General features: G+C 51.8%; 1 long non-coding RNA gene across 1 annotated transcript; it reads left to right on the forward strand.

Annotated features, from left to right (window-relative positions):
- The first annotated feature begins 247 nt into the window (after nt 1-247).
- Nucleotides 248-18,063, forward strand: LOC103793462 (uncharacterized). Its single transcript, XR_620506.5, has 7 exons — nt 248-406; nt 1,158-6,859; nt 7,382-8,086; nt 8,203-8,421; nt 8,652-8,722; nt 8,886-9,080; nt 9,180-18,063. It is a non-coding gene; the product is annotated as an uncharacterized LOC103793462 (long non-coding RNA).
- The last annotated feature ends 1,686 nt before the right edge of the window (nt 18,064-19,749 follow it).

Genomic DNA, 19,749 nt, shown 5'->3' on the forward strand with positions numbered 1-19,749 from the left:
TGAGGTTCCTGGACTCCGAGTACTCATTGGATGAGAGAAAAACCACTATGCCTACTGTGATTGGACTTTATTTTCATGATCTAATTGGTTGTCCTAAGACTTGCTCTCATCCAATCATAACATACTAATAAAGTCCAATCAGAGTATGTCTAGAAGGTTTCTCTGATCCAATCAGAACATGTAGTCCAGAAACCTTATTTGCATAACCTCTGTATATAAATAATGCTGAGGTGCGTCGCGCCATTCCATGCACTTTTGTGTCTTTCTGACCGGATTCTCTGTTCCTGGCGTAGAGGACCAGGAGAAAGGGAAGCTGCCCGCCACGTGCTGGATGCTGGAGCCTGCATACGGAGCCTTTTTTGCTGTGGTTGGTGGTAGACAGGAAGACTGCAGCGGGGCTGGAGTGGTAGGAGCGGGGGAAATAGTTTTGGGGTAGATGGAGGGGGGATAAGAGGGTGGCAAGCAGGATAGGGAAAAGAAGATGGCGAGCAGAAATGGGGGAAGGAGTGGAGACATGGTGAGGAAAAATTTGGGGGGTAGATGGAGGGGGAAAGAGGGTAGTGAGCAGGAGTGGGGAGAAGGCTTTGTGTAAAGATGGTGGGAAAATGTTTTCGGAAAGACGGAGAGAGGAAAGAGGGTGGCCAGGACGGGGGGGAGGATGACAGAACAGTTTTTGGGTAGATGGAGGGGAAAGGGGTGGTGAATAGCAGGAGTGGGGAGAAGCCTTTGGGAAAAGATTGGGGGAAATGTTTTTGGGTAGATGGAGGAGAAAAAGAGGGTGATGGGAGCTGGAAGGGGAGAAAAGAGGGTGGCTAGGGAGAGGGGTAAATGATGGTAGGGAAAAGTTTTTGGGTAGATGGATGGGGTGGTAGTGGGACAGTAGAGAAGGCTTTGTAAAAAGACAGTGGGAAAAAGTTTTGGGGTAGATGAAAAAGGGAGATGACAGGGAGGGAGCCAAAGGTGGTCACCTGTTGGGGGCCTGGTTGTCACTGGAGGGCTGGGGTCCCCCTTGGACCTGGTTTCAACTTGAGGCCTAGCGTTTATTTGAATTTTCATATACTCATGAGACCTGGTGTCCTTGTGGGGCCTGATACTCACCAGGGTCTTAGGTATCTACCTGGAGGCCTTGTGTCCACCATGGGCCTTCTCTTCACCAGGGACCTGGGATTCTTGGCCTGCTGTTCACCTGAGACCTGGTGTCATCCTGGGACCAAATGTCCACCTGGGGCCTGAAGACTTCCCGGGGCCTGGATATCCACATGGGGTCTAATGTCTGGACATCCACATGAGGTCTAATGTCTGGACATCTAGGGTTTTGGTTTTCACTTGGGGCCTGGATATTCATCTGGGGCCCGATGTTCACCAGGGGACTGGAGTTCATCTGGGGCCTGGTGTCCACCTCCAATCTTATAGCCATAAGGGTTCTAGCTATACCTCTGAGGCATGTGTCTTCTTTTGAGACTGGGTGTTCATGCACCTGCAGCCTAGTGTACACCTAGAGCCTAGTCAGTCTTCCTGGGGGTCTGGTGTCCACCTGGGGACTGGGTAGTCACTTGGAACCTTTTTTCTTCTTGGGGCCTTAGTGTCTACCTGGACCCTGATGGTCAGCTGTAGACGGCTTTCTTCCTAGGGCCTGATGTTCACTTTGAGATTGGGTGTTCCCCTGAGGCCTGGGGATCCTGCTGAAGCCTGATGTCCACCTGGTGCCTGATGTGTATCTGGGGCCTGGAGTTTACTTGGGACATGGTTGTCACTTTTGGTTTTGTTGTCATCTGGTGCCCTGGTGTTCCTTGGGGCCATGATGTCTGCCTGGGGTATAGTGTCCACCTGGGGACAAGGTATTTACCTGGATATTGGTGTCCATCTGAGGCCTAGTGTTCACTTGGGGACTGAGTGTTCACATTGGACCTGGTGTCTTCCCGGAGCCTGTTGTTAACTTGGGACCTTGGTGTCCCCAGGAGCTTGACGTTTATCTGGGACTTGGTATCAATTGGGGGCCTGAGTTCTCTTTGGGTCATTGCTTTTACCTACGGACTGGGTATGTACCTGGGACCTCTTCTCCAGCTGACACCTAATATCTACCTGGGACCCTGGGATCTGATGTTTACCTTGGGCCTGCCGTGTCAGAGGCCTGATGTCTCCCTTGAGCCTGGATGTCCACCTGGGGCATTGGTATATCTTTCTCGGGCCTGGCGTCCACATGTGGCATTGTGTCCAAATGTGGCCTGGGTGTGAACCTGGAGCCAGGTGTACACCTTTGGTTTTGTGTCCACCTTGGACCTGAGGGTCACCTGGGGCCTGGGTTTCAACCTCGGGCCTTATGTTTACCTGGGGACTGGTGTCCCCTTGGGCCTGGTGTTGACCCAATGATGTCCACATAGGTGCTGGGTATTCACCTGGAGCCTCGTGTCCACCTGGGGCCTGATGTTACCCAGCATAGGCATTGCTCAGAATACACACAGATTGGAAAGGAGGAAGGAATGAAAACATGGGACCTGTGTATGCAGTATAAGAAAAGTGAAAACAACCATTCATCCATTGGTGGTTACTTGGTTACTTCCGCTTTCCAGCCATTGTGAATACCATTGCTATTAACATGGAGATACAGGTATTCTGAGACTCTGCTCTTAACACTTAAGGATAGATTCCCAGATGTAGAACTGCTAGATTATGTGTTGATTCTATGCTGAGTTTTTTGAGAAATTGCCATATTGTTTTCCACAGTGACTGCGCTGTTTTATATTTCTACCTACAGGGTGCAAATGTTCCAAATTCTCCACATCTTCATCAGCACCTGTTATTTCTTATCTTCTAGATTATCCATCAGGGGACTGATGTCTAGATAGAGTGTGACAGTCACCTGAGGCCTTGTATCCTCTTGAGGTGTGTCTGTGAGCTTGGTGACTGAAGTCTGCTTAGAGTCCACTGTCTACCTGGGGACTAATGTCCACCTGGGGCTCAATGAAAACCTAGGAGCTGATATTTACCTAGGGCCTGTCCACCTGGGGCTTGATTTCAGCTGGGGCCTGAAGTTCTCCTAGCACCTGGTGTCCACCTGAGGCCTGGGTGTCAACCTGGGACCAGATATCCTGCTGGAGCCTTAGTGTTCCTGGTGCCTGAGGCCCAGGTGTCCTTGGGACTGGATGTTCACCCAGGGCCTGCAATCCCTTTGTCATAAAGTGCACAACTGAGGTGCTATGTTCACCTGGGACTTGGGTGCCCATCAAGGGCCTGATTTTGACCTGGGACCTGGGTATTTATTTACCTGAGGCCTCAGTGACCACTTGGGGCCTGACATCCACTTGGGTTTTAGTGTCCACCTGGGTCCAGATGTCCACTGGGTTCCTAGGTATCCTGCTGAGGCCTGGTTTGTGCTTGGGGCCAGGTTTCTATCTGGGGTGTGGGTATGTACCTGGTTGCTTTTGTTGACAGTGCTCCTAGGTATTCACTTGGGGCCTGGGGCCTATGACCTCCTTGGACATGTTGTTTCTCTGGGCCTTGTGTCCACCTGTGCCTTGGGTGTCAGCCTGGTGCTTGATAACCACCTGTGGGCTCCATAGATACCTGGAGCCTGATGGTCCCTTGAAGCCTGGTGTTTTGGGTTCTGATGTCAACCTGGAGTGTAGGTATCCATCTGGGTCCTAAATGTCCACCTGGGGCCACATGTCCACCTCTGGTCTGGGTGTCGTCATGGGGCCTGATACTCACCAGGAGCCTAGGCATTTATGTGGTGCATGCCGTCCCATGAGGATTGATATTCAGATGGGGACTGGGTATCCACCTTGGGCCTATGGTACTGCTTGGGCCTGAGTGTTTACCTGGAGACTGATACCCATCCTGTGCCTGCTGCCTACGTAGGGCCTCATGTTTCCATTGAGCCTGGATGTCCACCCGAGTCTTTGGTATCTTCAGCAGGACGGCTGTCCTTCTCTGACTTTGGGTCCAGTGGCAGCCTGTGTGTGAGCCTGATAGTTCATGTACACCTTGAATCCATGCCCACCTGAGCCTTTATGTCCACTTGGGGCCTGATGTCTACATGGGGACTGGGCATTTACCTGAGGCCTAATGTCCATCTGGAACCAGATGTTCCCCTGGGGCCAGGGTATCCTCCTGGGGCCTAATGTTCACCAGGGGTCTAGGCATGTAGTTGAGGCCTGTTGTCCACCTGGGGTTTCCTGTTCACTGTGGGCCCAGACATTCACTTGGAGCTTGGAGTTCAAGTGTGGGCTGGAGTTCCACTGGGACCTATGTGTCCACCTGGGACCTGACATACACCAAGATGCCTGATGTCCATTTGGGACCTGGTTTCTCCCTGGGGCCTGGTATGTACCTGGGGCCTGATATTTACCTGTGGCCCAGTGTCCACTTGGGGCCTATGTGCCAAACTGTGACCTGATGTCTACCTGGGGCCTGATGTCCATGCAGGGACTGGAGTCCCCCTGGGATCTGGTGTCCACCTGGGGCCTGGTGTCTACCTGGTGTGTGATGTTTAGTGTCTGCTTATGGACTGATGTTTTCCTGGGACCTCAGTGCCCACTAGGGCCTGAAAAGGGTGTGTCAGTTTGCACTCACCCTCTTCCTGGGGAAAATGGGTGGGGAGTTACCCTGGCCTTGCCCCTGTTCATCCAGGAACTTGTCCTCCCACGCAAGCAGTGAGGAAGGCGGTACCTGGGTAAGTCGCCCCTGCTTCTATGCTCATTGAGTGAAGATCTCATGCGGGTGCTGGACTTGGGGCCCCAGAGCCATGCCCTGCTACACTGCCTGCGATAATGGACTGGATCCCGAGAGGGAGAGCACCACCCTTCCCTCTGCCGGGAGCCTGTTTGAGCATGCAGGGCAGCTCCTCAAGGGCGCCAGGAACCCAGGCCACTCAGGTTATCGGTGGCCACACACCAGAGCTGAGGGAGGGGGCCAGGCTGAGGTCACTGGACCGACAAGAAAGTCATAGAGCCAGCCAGTGGCACCCAGGGACTGCAGGAGGCTTCTCCAAGGTAAGCTTCAGACCTGCATTGGTTTCTGTGTCTTTGTCCAGTGGTGAATTTCTGCAAGGCGGGTAGGACACGTTCAGGGCTGCCTCAGCAATTTGTAGGCTTTTAAACCGTCTAGGAGAGACCCATAGTTGAAACCTAGAGAGGGCTTGATTCGGCCTGCCATTCATTTTACACAGTGGTCTTTAAGTTTCTTGGGAAACCGGGCCTGGGTTAGTTATTTCTCCGTGTCACCCTTTCTTTCTTGGATTTCTTGGTATGCACAGTTGCCTTTTACTCTTTTCCGACATAAGAACCTCAGGTCCACATTTCCATTCTTCCCTTCTGATCCATGTGTCCTCCATGCAAAGCCCGTGGTGGGTCTTGCTCTGGGACTAGTGGAGCAGCCTTGCACTTGTGTTGGGTGTGGGAGTTTCATGGTGGTTTCCTTCTGTATGTATTTGGCCTTCTATTATGAGTTCCTTGACTTGAGAATGATTGCAAAGTGTGCTTTTCAGTTTCCCAAATACATGTATTTTGGAGACATGAGTGTATTGCATTTGGCCAGAGAATATGTGACCTTTCCGTTGTTCGGGACTGGTGTGTACACCTGGGGGCCCAATATCCACCTGGGGGTTGGGTGTCCATGTGGAACCTGATGTACCTCTGGACCTGGTTGACAACATGGGTCCTGGTGTGCACCTGGAGCCTGATGTTCCCTAAGGGCCTGGTTATCCACTTGGGTCCTGCTGTTCATCTAGGACCCCATGTTCGCCCAGGGCCTGAGAGTCACCTGGGGACTGGTTGTGTACCTGGGGCCTCACATCCACCTGTGGTGTAGGTATCTATGTGGCCTCAGGTCTGCTCACCCTTGGAGCAGTGCAGTAGCCGCTCTGCACCCTGGCTTTGGCGAGGCTGCACCCCAGGTGTTAACAGCCACACAGGGTAGATGAGCACCCCAGCTTCCAGGTGTAAGTCACTCCCCATGGGCCCTAACCTCTTGCAGGAACTGTGAGGGCCAGGCTGGGAATGAGCTGGCTGGGCTGCCATATTGGCAGAGGCCTAGTGGGGTGAGGTTTTGTCAGCGTCGGGGGTCTCTCAGAGGTCTCAGGTCGGAGCTTGCTGGGGTCATGCTACTGTCGGGGGGTCAGGCCTGGCTGGAGAACCTGGTCACAGGGCTATGCCCAGAGCATGGCTGAGCCGGGGTTTGCACACCTTGGGGGGGGCCAGCCCACCTTGGGCAGCGCTGGGAGCAGGTCCCCGAGGGGCAGACAAAGGCGTGACCTGGTCAAGGCTGTTCTCGTTTCATCCCTCTTCTCCCAACCATGCAACACATGCCTTGAGGACCCAGAGGCTGGCAGTGCTGATCCCCAAGAGGGGGGATGTGGGGCAGGGCTATGGGGCCGGGAGAGGGCTCTGGGGGCCCCAGGGAAGGACCTGCCAATCCTGAGGGACAGACTCAGACCAGGGGCAGGCTCACAGCAGGGCTCTCCTGGAAACTTCTGGCGGAGCGGCAGGCCGACGTCACTGTGGTTCCCAGTTGCTGAGGACACCAGGGTCAGAATGAAAGGCTCACCCACTGAGGCTGCCCAGCCAGGGCTGTTGGGAGCCAGTCCCTGCCAGGTCTTGGCGGCGTTGGGAGCCTGGCTCTCGCTTCCTCTACCCTTGCCCTAGTCCAGGCATTACCGTGGCTGCAGCTGGTCGTGGCCCATCCACCCCTGCCCTGAGTCTGCAGCCCGGTCTGTCCTGGTCCTTGGAGCTGCAGGCCCAGCTTCACTTGGTGCAGCCTCCTGCAGGGACCGCTGAACCCACCAGATGGCGATAGAGGCCCACCGTGTCAACGGAGACCTGTGCATGGGGCTGAGCCTCCAAATCCTCTTCCAGGAGTCCAGGTCCGGTTTCAGTGTCCCTGGGGTCGGAGCCTGGCTAAGGAGAGACCTGGGGTGCAGCTTAGCTGGGTGTCTGGGCGCTGGGTAGTGGGCACCCCCACTGGGTGGGCAAGGACGCCTGTCTCCTCGGGGAACCCCAGCTCTCTGAGGCAGGCTCTGATCCCGGCCACCTTCCCTGCTGCTTCACACCTGCTTAGTGCTCTGGGTTTCACTGCCCAGGGTCCAGGCAAGAGGGAGCAGGGTCCCATCCATCCCTAGAGCTGGGAGGAGCAGAGAGGAGTCAGGGTGTCATCCGGATGGGACCCAGGGAGATGGGGCTTCACTTGGGGACCTGGAGTGTCCCAGGAGGACCCATGGGGGCAGAGTTTGGGAGGGAGGGGCACTCAGACCATGGAGAGAGGTGGGGGCCTTGGACAGACTCTCCCTTCCCCAGGTGAGTCCTACCTCCAGCCAGGCCCTACCTTATCACAGGCTGTGCCCATCCTCTAACCTGCCCCTGGCTGATGCCCTTGTTTGTCTTTTCAGCCAATTATCTCGAGTCGCCATGACATGGATCTTGACAGGAGCTGTAGGAAAGCCGGGGAGGCTGTGCTGGCCTTCAATAAGTCTCTAAGGCGCTGACTCCTGCCACTGCCAGGCTCAGGCCCACCTGCCTTCCCAGCTCCTTGTTGGTGTTACTGCCTTTATCAGAGTGAAGGGAAGGAGGGTCATGATCCCATCCCAAGAGAGGGGAACGCTGGCTATCCCTACCCTGCCCTCCTGTCCACCCCAACCTGTCTGGGAACGCCCCTCAGATTTGGCATCAGGCCGCAGTCCAGTCACCCAGGCTGCTTCCTGCCCCAGGAAAACTTCACTGACCCCACCTATGTCCACCAGGGTCTGGGGGCATTCTGGGGGTGTTGTGCCGCTTGGTGGCCATGCTGGGCTGGAGACTGGACACCCACATCTCATCTCGGGGAGCTTCAGGAGCCTCTTTGCACATTTCACAGGGTTGGAGGGGTTTGTCCTAGTTTGAGACAGGGCCTTGCTCTGTCCTGCAGCCTCAAACTGCTGGACTCAAGCAGTCCTGCCTCAGCCTCCTGAGTACTGCAGGCACATCTGCTACTATGCCCAGCAAATTGTTTATTTCTTGTAGAGATGGAGTCTTCCTGTGCTGCCCAGGCTGGTCTTGAACTCCTTGCCTCAAGTGATCCTCCTACCTTGGCCTCACAAAGTGCTGGGATTACAGACGTGAGCTACTGTGCCTGGCCCGAGTTTTTTTATTAATGTGTAGGTGTTTCCCAATGTCTTCCCACCCTCTTTGTTGGAGTTTAAGTAATGACTCATTGTTCTGATGTTCCACCTAGGACTTGGAGTGTATTATAGGGTCCAGCCCTACAGAGTTCTGTGAACCGCTCCCAACTGGTGTGGAGACAAGAAATTGTAGAAACAAAAGACACAAGACACAGAGATAGAGAAAAGAGAGTTTGGGCCCAGGGGTCCACTACCAACCAGAGGGCAGAGTCAGCAGTGGCCCCAAATGCCTGGATGCTCTCACTTTTATTGAGTTGGAAATCTGGGGCACGGTAGGTAGGGCATAGCCTTGGAGGTTGGCGACTGGGGGCAGGGTAGATAGGGCGTAGCAGTGATACGGTCAAGTACATCACGTGTCATTCAGGTAGGGGCTCAGGAATTTCTGGTAGCCTAATTGAGTTAAGGAGCATAATGCGTCAGCACCTTTTCCATACTTATTAAGAAAGAACAAAAACATTAAGATTTACATTACTTATACTGATTATCTCTTCTACGAAAAAAGGAACCAGGTGCTGAATTGCATCATGAGAGTGGACATGAAACGTGACCACTGAAGCACAGCTTCACATAGAGGTAATTAAGCCCCTGGATGTCTGCGGGCCTCCCACACAGCATCAGGCCTACCGCAAGAGCTTAGAGAAGAGGAGTTTTCTCCTAACTCAACTGGGGAAGGAGACGTCTTGGCCATCTGGGACATCTCCTTCCACGTCATAACCTGGGGCCATTTCTTCTACAGAGCCCTAGCTCTGGGGTGGACACCCTGCTATGGCGCATGCATGCACATTTGCCTTTGCTGGAGACTGAGTGGTCTCTGTCCTGGAAGCAGACCCCGTATCCCCAACTGGTTGCCAGTGGTGCCCCATCCATGCCCTTGGCAAGAGAGGCAGTGGTCCTGGATACACAGGCATCAGCTTGCAAGTCTGAGCCCCAGGTCTGCCCTTGTCAGCTTTGTGGCTGTGGGTGTGTAGGGGTCACACCTGCCTCAAGCCCTCAACTTCTCACCTGTTGCATCACCTCCCCTCTCTCACAGGTGCCAGGAGAACCAAATGGGATAACAGGTATCATAGATGTACAAGGCTCAGCATAGAACCTGGGGCTCAGAGGAAATTGCAGTTCTCCTTGTTGCTGTTACTGCCTTTAGCCCCGACCCACAGCCTGAGGTCTACAAGAGCCTGAGCCCAGGGCATGGCTGCATGAGACAGACCTTGAAGAGCCAGTCCCCAGATCTGACCTCCAGTTGTGATATAGCTGGCCTAGAGTTAGAACCTGTACAATGCCATTTTACTGTTTCCATTTTCCTCATGATGAATGCTAACCTCAGCCTCTGTAAAACTGCTAAAATGCCAAAAGATAAAGCTGCATACTTTCTCTTATCTGTAACTGCCAGAATTGCTGGCCTTTGTTTACTGGTACTGACCAGAGTAAGCACCCCTGGATAACTCCATTCTGGCGCCAAGAAACCCCTCCCCAGACGATGTGTAAGCAAATGGTTATCTTAACTTCTGTAAATCTCTTAAGTGTCAAGCAATCCCCTAGCCTTTGGAATGTCCAGAGCCCATCACCCTCCTCTCTTCCCAGGAGGTGATTTACAGCCCCCCAAAATGTCTGAAGACACTCGTCCCATCTCTGCTCCTTACCCCCAGTCCCAAAGTGGTTTTGTGGGTATAAAAAGGTCTTGTCACCCTTCTTTCTCTGCCACGGGTTGGAGAGACATGAGTCCTCTGTGGTTGCCGGCAATAAACTCTGCAATTTGGCATACTTTTGTCTTGGTGTTGACTCTCTCTGCTCGGTCCGATGCAACATTTGGAGGTTCCACCGAGATATTTTATTTTTCATCACCAGACAAAAGCCATTTCAGAGTCTCGCCCGGATGGCCACTCCCACCTTGGAAGCCTCTAGGGGAGGCGCCCCCTGAGCTGTCTCAGGGACCCAGAGTGCCACTGCGGAAGAGCACTCACCCGGCCGACGTTCACCCAAAAATTCTTCAGGGTCCTAAAAGCCTCCGGAGGTAGGTTTGGTTTGGAATCTTGGAACTAGTTCAAGGGAAAAGGCCCTGTTGCAGGGGACTGACGAGTCATTGCAACTCTGACCTGGCAAGCCTCACCAAGATGTCGCTTGAGGCTTCTGGTGGCTGGCATAGTGGGTGCCAGCCTTCTGGTAGCTGGTATAATGGGTATCAGCTTCTGGTAGCTGGCATAGTGGGTGTCAGCATTCGATTGTTTTCCATAGCCTCTGTGTGAGTGAGAGAGAGTGTGTGTATGTATGTAGTCCCACGGCTGAAAGCTACGGGGCTTGAGTGGGCCTTCACCTGCGGTTTCACGGGAGCATCATAAGGCATAACAGTGATTCACCTCAGAGCTGTCCTACTCAGACTTCCATCCTGAGGTGACCAGGCCCGGGGGTTATACAGGTACACCTTAGCCAAGACGCACCTGAAAGACCCCTCCGGGGGCGTGGCCGGGCAGGCAACTGCTTGGCCCTCCTCTGGGAGGCTCCCACACTTTGTTCGTTACTCTTGTATGTGGTTCTGTCTCGTCTGTAAATTTGTCAGTTTTATTAGACTCCTGCTAGCAGATATACACTGGTTCAGACCATCTTCCCTTGAGGTTGGGGATATTTTACAGTGGTTGATGAACTACTAGATGCAGGGAACTTTTATTGATTATACCCCTGCAGAGATTACTCTTCTCCTTCTTTCTCATCTTCTTTTTCTATCACTGAGGCCTCATTCTTTCTTCCTCTGCCATGTGGCAAATGGTCTTAACTTTAGTTGTTTTTATTTTCTTCCTTGTTGTAATTATTGTGGCCTGTAAATTCTCCCAGCCACCTCCACTGGGAAAAGAGTATTTTTGCCCGTGCTGGGTCTGAGTCCATGTCAGGAAGGCAGTTGTGCCCTCGGTACCTCAAAAGTAGGTTTTTTAGGGTTGTAGGAGACAAATACCTAGATCAGGGTCTACGAGTGCTCTTTGTCAGGCTAAAATGGAAAACTGGTGACTGCCTATTCTGTCAGAAAAGTGTCCAGTATTGTTATGGGCAGTGCCTGGTGGTGTATCACAGGGAGGCCCTACTAAAACCTGCTTTAGAGAGGGCAAAAAAAAAAAAATTTGAATTGGAGGCTTTCCAAAATTGGCTATACCACCACAGAAAGAGAAAGACACAAGTAGTAAGCAAAAGTCCCAAGAGAAAGGACAAAAAGGCAAGAGAGGAAATAGGGAGAGAGAGAGGAGACAAAGAAGAGAGTGGAGAAAAAAAAAGGGGAGACAGGAATTTAGTGCTTTTCAGGGTCCCTGTGTAAAGGTGACAAAAGGCTGCAGGGGCGGGGAACTCATAGCTGGCCCAGCGGCTTGGAGCCCAGTTTTAAACTGACACAAAAAGCGTTTTTGTTTTTTTTTACCTCTCTGCTGGCCGCCAGCCCCACCCGGCTTTCAGGCAGACCACACTGCCTCAGGGTGCAGAATTTGCATCTAAAATCTGCTTTAAGAACAGCTTTCTAACTCTTTGTAGTGCAAGTTACTTGTTAGCACAGCAATTAAGGTGGGGGGGCGCCTGCAACTGCGAGGTTGGTGGTTCAAATCCTCAGTCAAGCTAGTCTTTTGGGAGAAAATTCAAAGATTGAAGAAAATGACCAAATGGGCTCGTCACAGTCCCGACCAGGCACCCTGCTCCGATGTATGATCGAAAACTTTAAAATAGGGTTCTCTGACCAGTATGGTGTTAAACTAACCCCACAGCGGCTTTAGATCCTCTGTGAGTTGGAGTGGCCAGCCTTTGGGGTAGGCTGGCCAGATACGGGGACATACGACCCCAAGATAACTCAGGCTGTCTGGAACATCGTGTCAGGGTCCCCAGGCCACCCTGATCAATTTCCATACATCGATCAATGGCTGAGGCTGAACCAGCACCCCCCTCCTTGGCTTGAAAAATGTATAAAGTGCGCTGGACTTCAGGTTATGCTAGCAGGTCCAAAGAAGGGCCCCTCAGTGCCAGCTGTTCTTCCAGGCCCTGCCAAGGACGAAGAGTTGCCTCCACGGTATTCTCGGCCCAGTACTAATCATCACCCCTTATCTCCTCTCCACACTCAAAGCAGGACGCCACACCCACCGGCAGTCCTTCCTCTCCAAGAGGCTCCCCCAGTAGGAGAAAACAATTGGGGTCGCCCATTTTTTGTTCACTTCTTGTCAAGTGACTTATATAACTAGAAGGTGATAGAAATTAAGGAGAGGGCCAAAACACCAAGTGCTGGCACAAGCTTTATTAAGAGCAAGGAAAAATCTGCTGGGCTGCACCCAAAATTGACACGGAGCACCTGTGGCGTGGCAAAGGGGATTTTTATGGCCTGCAAGCCAGCAGATGCCTCCAGTGTGAGGGGCTATGCAGGAGAGGAGGGGCTGGGGAAGTGCTAAGTTTGATAGTTCCTGGGAGGGCTGGGGAACTACTAATATGGCAAGAGGGGGAGGCTTAAAAACCTGCTGAGATGAAAAGTTCTCCTGGAGGGAGTCGTGCTGGAAAGCTAAGGAATCTTGAGATGGGAAGCTAAGGTTTTACAATGGAGTAAGTTCTGTCAGAAAGCTCAACATCCCCCGTTCTCTGAGAAGCCCCAGGCTTTGACAGGGCTCTTAAAATCTGTACTGCAGACTTATCGCCCCACTTAGAATAACTGCCAACAATTATTGCTGAGTTTGTTCACCACAGGGGACAGGAGTAGAATGAGACAAGAAGCCCATAAAGCAATACTTAGGACGGGGGGAAGATCAGAAGATGCCAGGACCAAATTAAAATGGTATTTTTCATCTACCCGACCCCACATGGGGACCCAACACCTTGAGGGGTCACCAGGCTCTGAACACTTTTCACCAGAAATTGTTAGAGGGGGTTAAAGGAGCGGCCCGCAAGCCCACTAACCACTCCATGGTAGGGACTTTAAGAATCAGCGGGCCATCTACCTGGCTTTTGTTTCCCAGTCTGCCTCAGACATCAAAAGAAAATTGCAAAAATTAGAGGGGTTCCAAGGAATAAATTTAGCTCAGTTGTTAGAGATTGCCCAAAAAGGTTTTAACAATAGGGACACCTAAAGGCCAAGCAAGATAAGGGAGTTACTAAGGCAGGGATAACAGCACTCCAGGAAACCCGAGTTAACTCACGGGGACCAGAAATCCAGCAGAGAGGCTGCTGCAAGGTTTTAAGAATTCCCCCACTTTGATGAGACGCTGAGCCAAGACCTTGCTGATTCCGAGCTGAGTTTCCAGAATGCACCCTGCTCCAATATGTTGATGACTTACTCTTGGCCACAGAAACCCAGGAGGACTGTAAAGAGACCACCTAGTCATTACTAAGGACCCTACAGACTTTAGAGTACTGGGTCTCACCTAAAAAGGCCCAACTCTGCCAGGCGAAAGTTACTTATTGGGAGTATATTATAGAGAAAGGCAACCGGCCACTGGCACCCAGCTGAATCCAAGCAGTGCTGCAAATACCCACCCCCACCACGAAATGCCAAGTTCGAGAATTCCTTGGGGCGCTAGGGTACTGTAGGCTATAGATTTTGAGATTTTCTGAGATAGCCAAGCCCCTGTATGCCTGCACTGGAGGAAATCAGCCCTTAACATGGACAGAAGTAGAACAACAAGCTTTTGACAAGCTGAAGACTGCTCTGACTGCGTCCCCAGCCTTGGCCTTGCCAGATATCTCTAAACCTTTCCAGTTGTTTGTGCATGAAAAACAGGGAGTCGCTAAGGGGTTGCTCACCCAAACTCTGGGACCCTAATCCCAGCCAGTTCCCTATCTTTCAAAAGGACTTGATCCCATAGCCTCTGGGTGGCCAGTTTGTCTGAGAGCGGTGGTGGCCACAGCCCTATTAATCAAGGAGGCAGACAAGCTGACTTTGGGGCAGGAGTAAAACTTAGTAGCTTCCCACATGGTGGAGTCACTACTCCGTGGAGCCCCGGGAAAATGGATGTCAAACGCCCGCATAGTTTAATATCAGGCTTTACTTTTGAACTGGCCCCGCATAAAGTTCTTAAAGACCACAGTTTTAAACCACATTGCTACCTGACAGCGAGCCAGAGGAGCCAATTCATGACTGCCAACAGATAATAGATGTCCTTCACGCTGCACGGCCAGATCTCACCGACGTGCCCCTGCAGAACCCGGAAGAGGTACTGTATACAGATGGCAGCTAGAGGAGTCCATACATGACTGCCAACAGATAATAGATGTCCTCCACGCTGCACAGCCGGATCTCACCGACGTGCCCCTGCAGAACCCGGAAGAGGTACTGTATACAGATGGCAGCTAGAGGAGCCCATACATGACTGCCAACAGATAATAGATGTCCTCCACGCTGCACGGCCGGATCTCACCGACGTGCCCCTGCAGAACCCGGAAGAGGTACTGTATACAGATGGCAGCTAGAGGAGCCCATACATGACTGCCAACAGATAATAGATGTCCTCCACGCTGCACGGCCGGATCTCACCGAAGTGCCCCTGCAGAACCCGGAAGAGGTACTGTATACAGATGGCAGCTAGAGGAGCCCATACATGACTGCCAACAGACTACAGATGTCCTCCACACTGCGCGACCAGACCTCACCGACGTGCCCCTGCAGAACCCGGAAGAGGTACTGTATACAGATGGCTGCAGTTTCATGGTCGACGGAGTCAGGTATGCCGGGGCAGCTGTGGTCACCCTAGAGCGGGTTATCTGGGCCCAGGCTCTCCTACAGGGGACCTCAGCCCAGAAGGCAGAACTCATAGCTCTAATAAAGGCCTTGGACTGGGCGGAGGGAAAAACTGTCAATATCTACACAGATAGTCGATATGCCTTTGCTACAGCCCAAGTACATGGAGCCATTTATAAAGAAAGAGGGCTGCTTACGTCAGAGGGAAGAATCATCAAAAACAAAGAGGAAATCCTAGCCCTGCTAGAAGCTCTATGGAAGCCCAAGGCAGTGGCATTAGTACACTGCAAAGGGCACCAGAAGGGAGATTCACCAGAAGCAAAGGGAAATAGGGCAGCTGACCTGCAAGCCAAACAGGCAGGCTTGGGGCCAGTAAAACCTCGGCCTCTTCTTGTGACTCTGCCGGCGCCAAACCTGCCTCCTACCCCAACATACTCGCCTGAGAAAGAAAACTTTGCTAAAGAACAGGGGGGACGGCAAGAGTCCACAGGATGGTGGATTCTACTGGACATAAGGATTGTGCTCCTCGAGGCTTTAGGACAGACTCTAGTTAAGGACACACCAGGCCACTCATTTAGGACAAACAAAACTCACTGAGCTGTTGAGGGCCAGATACTACATTCCACATTTACATGAAATTGTTAGGGAAACTACTATTTATTGTAATGTAAGTGACAGGGTAAATCCAGGAGACAGTAAAACTAGTCAAGCAGGAATAAGAATAGGGGTACTAGCCCAGGGGAACACTAGGAGGTAGATTTTACTGAAATAAAGCCCCCAGCTTGTGGCTATAGATACCTCCTTGTGTTTTTAGACACTTTTTCTGGATGGGTCGAGGCTTTTCCTACTAGGTCAGAAACCGCACTGGTAGTAACAAAGAGACTGTTATAGGACCTGGTTCCTTGGTTCGGCTTGCCCCTGACACTGGGATCAGATAGTGGCCCTGCCTTTACGGCACAGGTTTCACAGGGCCTAGCCAAGGCCCTGGGCATATTCTGGAAGCTACACTGTGCCTATCGCCCCCAGAGTTCAGGGCAGGTTGAAAGGATGAACCGGACCATAAAGAAAACTTCAAAATTTATCCTAGAGACCGGTGAAAACTGGGTCAACCTGCTTCCTTTTGTTCTCCTCCGTACCCGGTAAGAAAGGCTTTACTCCTTTTGAAATTATGTTTGGAAGGCCCCCCCCTTACTTCCCAGACCCACGGATACTGTGCATGCTGAAATTCATAACCATACACTCCTTAAGTCCTTGCAGGCACTCCAGTCTGTTCAGTCCAAGGTGTACTCGCTCATCACGGGAGCTTGACCTACCCCAGGGGACCTCACTGACCAGCCGGTACACCCCTTCCAGCCAGGGGACAAAGTCCTAATAAAGAGATTCACTGCCTCCGGCCTGACTCCTCGCTGGAAGGGACCCTACACCATGATTCTGGTCACCCCTATGGCAGTCAAAGTGGACGGACCGACTGCCTGGATTCACCATTCACATGTCAAGACTGACCCCTGGATGCAAGATAGGAAGTGGTTTCATCTTCAACGGACCCCCTAAAGCTAAGACTTTCGCGCCGTTCTCAGTTGTCATCCTAATCTCTTTGATTCCTGTAACCACCCCCTGAAAGGGACCCCCCCTTAACACCCACTTATTATCAATGGGTCATCACGGAGGGCTCAACAGGACAATTTGTTAGTGCTGTACTTGGCGCTGGAACACCCTTGTCAACTTAACCCTAGAGTACATTCCCAGAGATCCCATAACCTTCTCCCTAGACCTCTGCACTCTCTTATGTGAGAGCCTAGATGCAAATACTATAAGACAAATAAAGACAAAAAGATGGGGCGGGGAAATGCGGTGAAAGCAAAGGAGATGGGGCGTGGGAACGTAGTGGCCGAAAAACGGCTTCAGACAACGGAGCTATATCTATGCCCAGGGTCCACACCAGATAAGAGGTGAAATTCTCATAGCACCCAACACAGACAGACGTTGAAAATGGGCCCCCATAATTATACTTCTATTAGTGGGACTTGGAATAGCAGGGTCCACCGCTATAGGAATATCTGTCTTAGTCACTGGGGACCAAAATTTCCAAACTCTTTCACATCAAATAGATGCAGATATTACCCATCTGGAAAATTCCCTCATCAAATTAGCTGAACAAGTAGACTCCTTGGCTGAAATAGTCTTATAAAAGAGAAGGGACTTAGACCTGTTCTTGAAGGAAAGAGGACCGTGCACGACTCTCGGTGAGCAATGTTGCTTCTATGCAAATATTTCTGGAATTATCCAAGACAGTCTTGCTATGGTTAGGAAAAACTTAGAAACAAGGAAATAACTCAGAGAGGCCTCAGGAAATTGGTACCAACAACTGTTCTCTTGGTTCCCCTGGCTGACATCCCTGCTCACTGGATTAGCAGGACCCTTGGTGTTAGTGGTCCTAGGGTTAACATTTGGACCATGCCTTTTAAACATGCTCTGCACATTTATCCAGGAAAGAATACATTCGGTAAAATTAATGGTTCTAAATCCAACTATGGGCCTCTGTGTCAAGAAGAGGACACCTATTAAAGATTTAATACATGTTATAAACGGGGGAATATGATATAGCTGGCCTAGAGTTAAAACCTGTACAATGCCATTTTATAAAGGACAAAAGCGTTTCCATTCTCCTCACGATGAATGCTGACCTTGGTCTCTCTAAAACTGCTAAAATGCCAAAAGGTAAAGCTGCATACTTTCTCTTATCTGTAACTGCCAGAATTGCTGGCCTTTGTTTACCGGTACTGACCAGAGTAAGCACCCCTGGATAACTCCATTCTGGCGCCAAGAAACCCCTCCCCAGACGATGTGTAAGCAAATGGTTATCTTAACTTCTGTAAATCTCTTAAGTGTCAAGCAATCCCCTAGCCCTAGGAATGTCCAGAGCCCATCACCCTCCTCTCTACCTAGGAGGTGATTTACAGCCCCCCAAAATGTCTGAAGACTTTCATCCCATCTCCGCTCCTCACCCCGACTCCCAAAGTGGTTTTGTGGGTATAAAAAGGTCTTGTCACCCTTCTTTCTCTGCCACAGGTTGGAGAGACATGAGTCCTCCGTGGTCGCCGGCAATAAACCCTGCAATTTGGCATACTTCTGTCTTGGTGTTGACTTTCTGTGCTTGGTCCGATGCAACACAGTGACCACACCCAGCTCTCCCCTCCAGTTGGTCAGTGCGTGGGCAAGGCCAGGAACAGGCGAAACCCCCGGACTCCCACAGAGCAGGCCAATGATTGACAAGGACATGCCCACACTGGTCCGCTGGGAATGGCTTTGACAATGTCTCTGGCTTTCTGTGGGAGAATTGCCAGTGTCCTTTAGGGCACAGAGGATGATGTTCCAGAACCACTCTGGCTACCAGGGGCCCTTAGGAGGGAGGGTTAGGGAGCCTTGCTCTGCTGCTATACAACCCTTTAGAGTCAGTGGCCGGAGGGTTTGCAAGCCCTGGGCAAATGTGGGTGGTGGGGCAGCCCCAGCCTGCAGGGAGGGCAGTGAGGCCAAGGTGGGAGGATCACTTGAGCCCAGGAGTTTGAGACCAGCCTGGGCAACATGGTGAGACCCCGACTCTACCAAAAAAAAAAAAAAAATTAGCTGTGTGTGGTGACACCACCTGTAATCTCAACCACTGCCTCTGGCTCAGCTGTCCCTAATGAAGTTACAGATGGTGGCTCTTAAAACACCTCCAGAAATGGCAGCGGGGCTTCAAGCTAATGTGCAAATGTATTGCTTATCAAGCTCTATGGACAGCACCTGCTGGAACCAGGAAGAGACCTGGGAACTACAGGCCACCCCTCAGGGCCTGGCTCTGCTGAGTGGAAAAGAAGTCAGGCTGACCCTTGGGAGGGGGCCTCAGGGTGTCCCCTCCAAGGAGCCCAGAAACCTGGCAGGTGGGGGTGTGCACCACCCCTTCCCCATGACTTTGTCTCCACTATGGGTCAGTACATCCCTCCCTCCTCCAGGTGGTACTCATGGAGGGGCAGGTGGGATTGAGCCCTGGGGAGGCACTTGATGGTGAGCACTGTAGTCCAGTGGTCTCTGCAGCCAGAAATGGCAGGATGAATCCCCGTCCCCAGTACTCAGAAGCCAGTGGAGTGTCCCCAATAGCAGATGTGCTGAAGTCCTGACCCCTGGTACCTGTGAGCAAGGCCATCATCTTTGCAGAGGATCACATTAAGATGGAGCCATACTGGGTAGGTACCAAATCCAATGACTGGTGTCCTTGTAAGAAGGCCACTGACAGCAGGGAGAAGTTGGTGCCCTGACAACGGAGGCAGAGACTTGAGTGATGCAGCCACAAGCTCAGGGACACCAGGGATGGCACCAACAGCTGGAAGAGGCAGGAGGAGCCTGTCTGGGGGGCCTGAGAGGGAGTAGCGCCCTGTAGACACCTTGATTTCAGACCTATGGCCTTCAGGCCTGGAAGGAAATGGCCTCATGGGGTAGATTGTCATAACTTGGAGCCATTTATTCTACAGAAGCCTAGCCCTGGGGTGGATGCCCTCCTATGGCCCATGTACATTTGCCTTTGCTCGGAAGTCGAGGCTGAGCCCAGCAAGTAGAGGCTGCAGTGAGCCACGAATTGGCCCAGGCCACTGCACTCCAGCCTGAGCAACGGAGTAAGACCCTGTCTCAAAATGAAGAAGAAAAGAAACCTGAGAGTCCTCCTGAGCACCTTCTCCCTAACTCCCTTCACCCTTCAACATCCATCTATTGTCTTCTCTTCCCTTCCATTGCCTGGAGCCTTGTTTAAATCATCATCTCTCTCCTACGCAATTGCATTAGCCTCCTACTTTATCTTGTATAATCTATTCTCTACAGAGCCATCAATCAGCATTTTACAAAGTAAACTGAATGATCACACTCTCACCACCTCCAATTACAACCTTCA

This window comes from Callithrix jacchus, chromosome 5 (assembly GCF_049354715.1).
Source record: "Callithrix jacchus isolate 240 chromosome 5, calJac240_pri, whole genome shotgun sequence".
Lineage (NCBI taxonomy): Eukaryota > Metazoa > Chordata > Mammalia > Primates > Cebidae > Callithrix > Callithrix jacchus.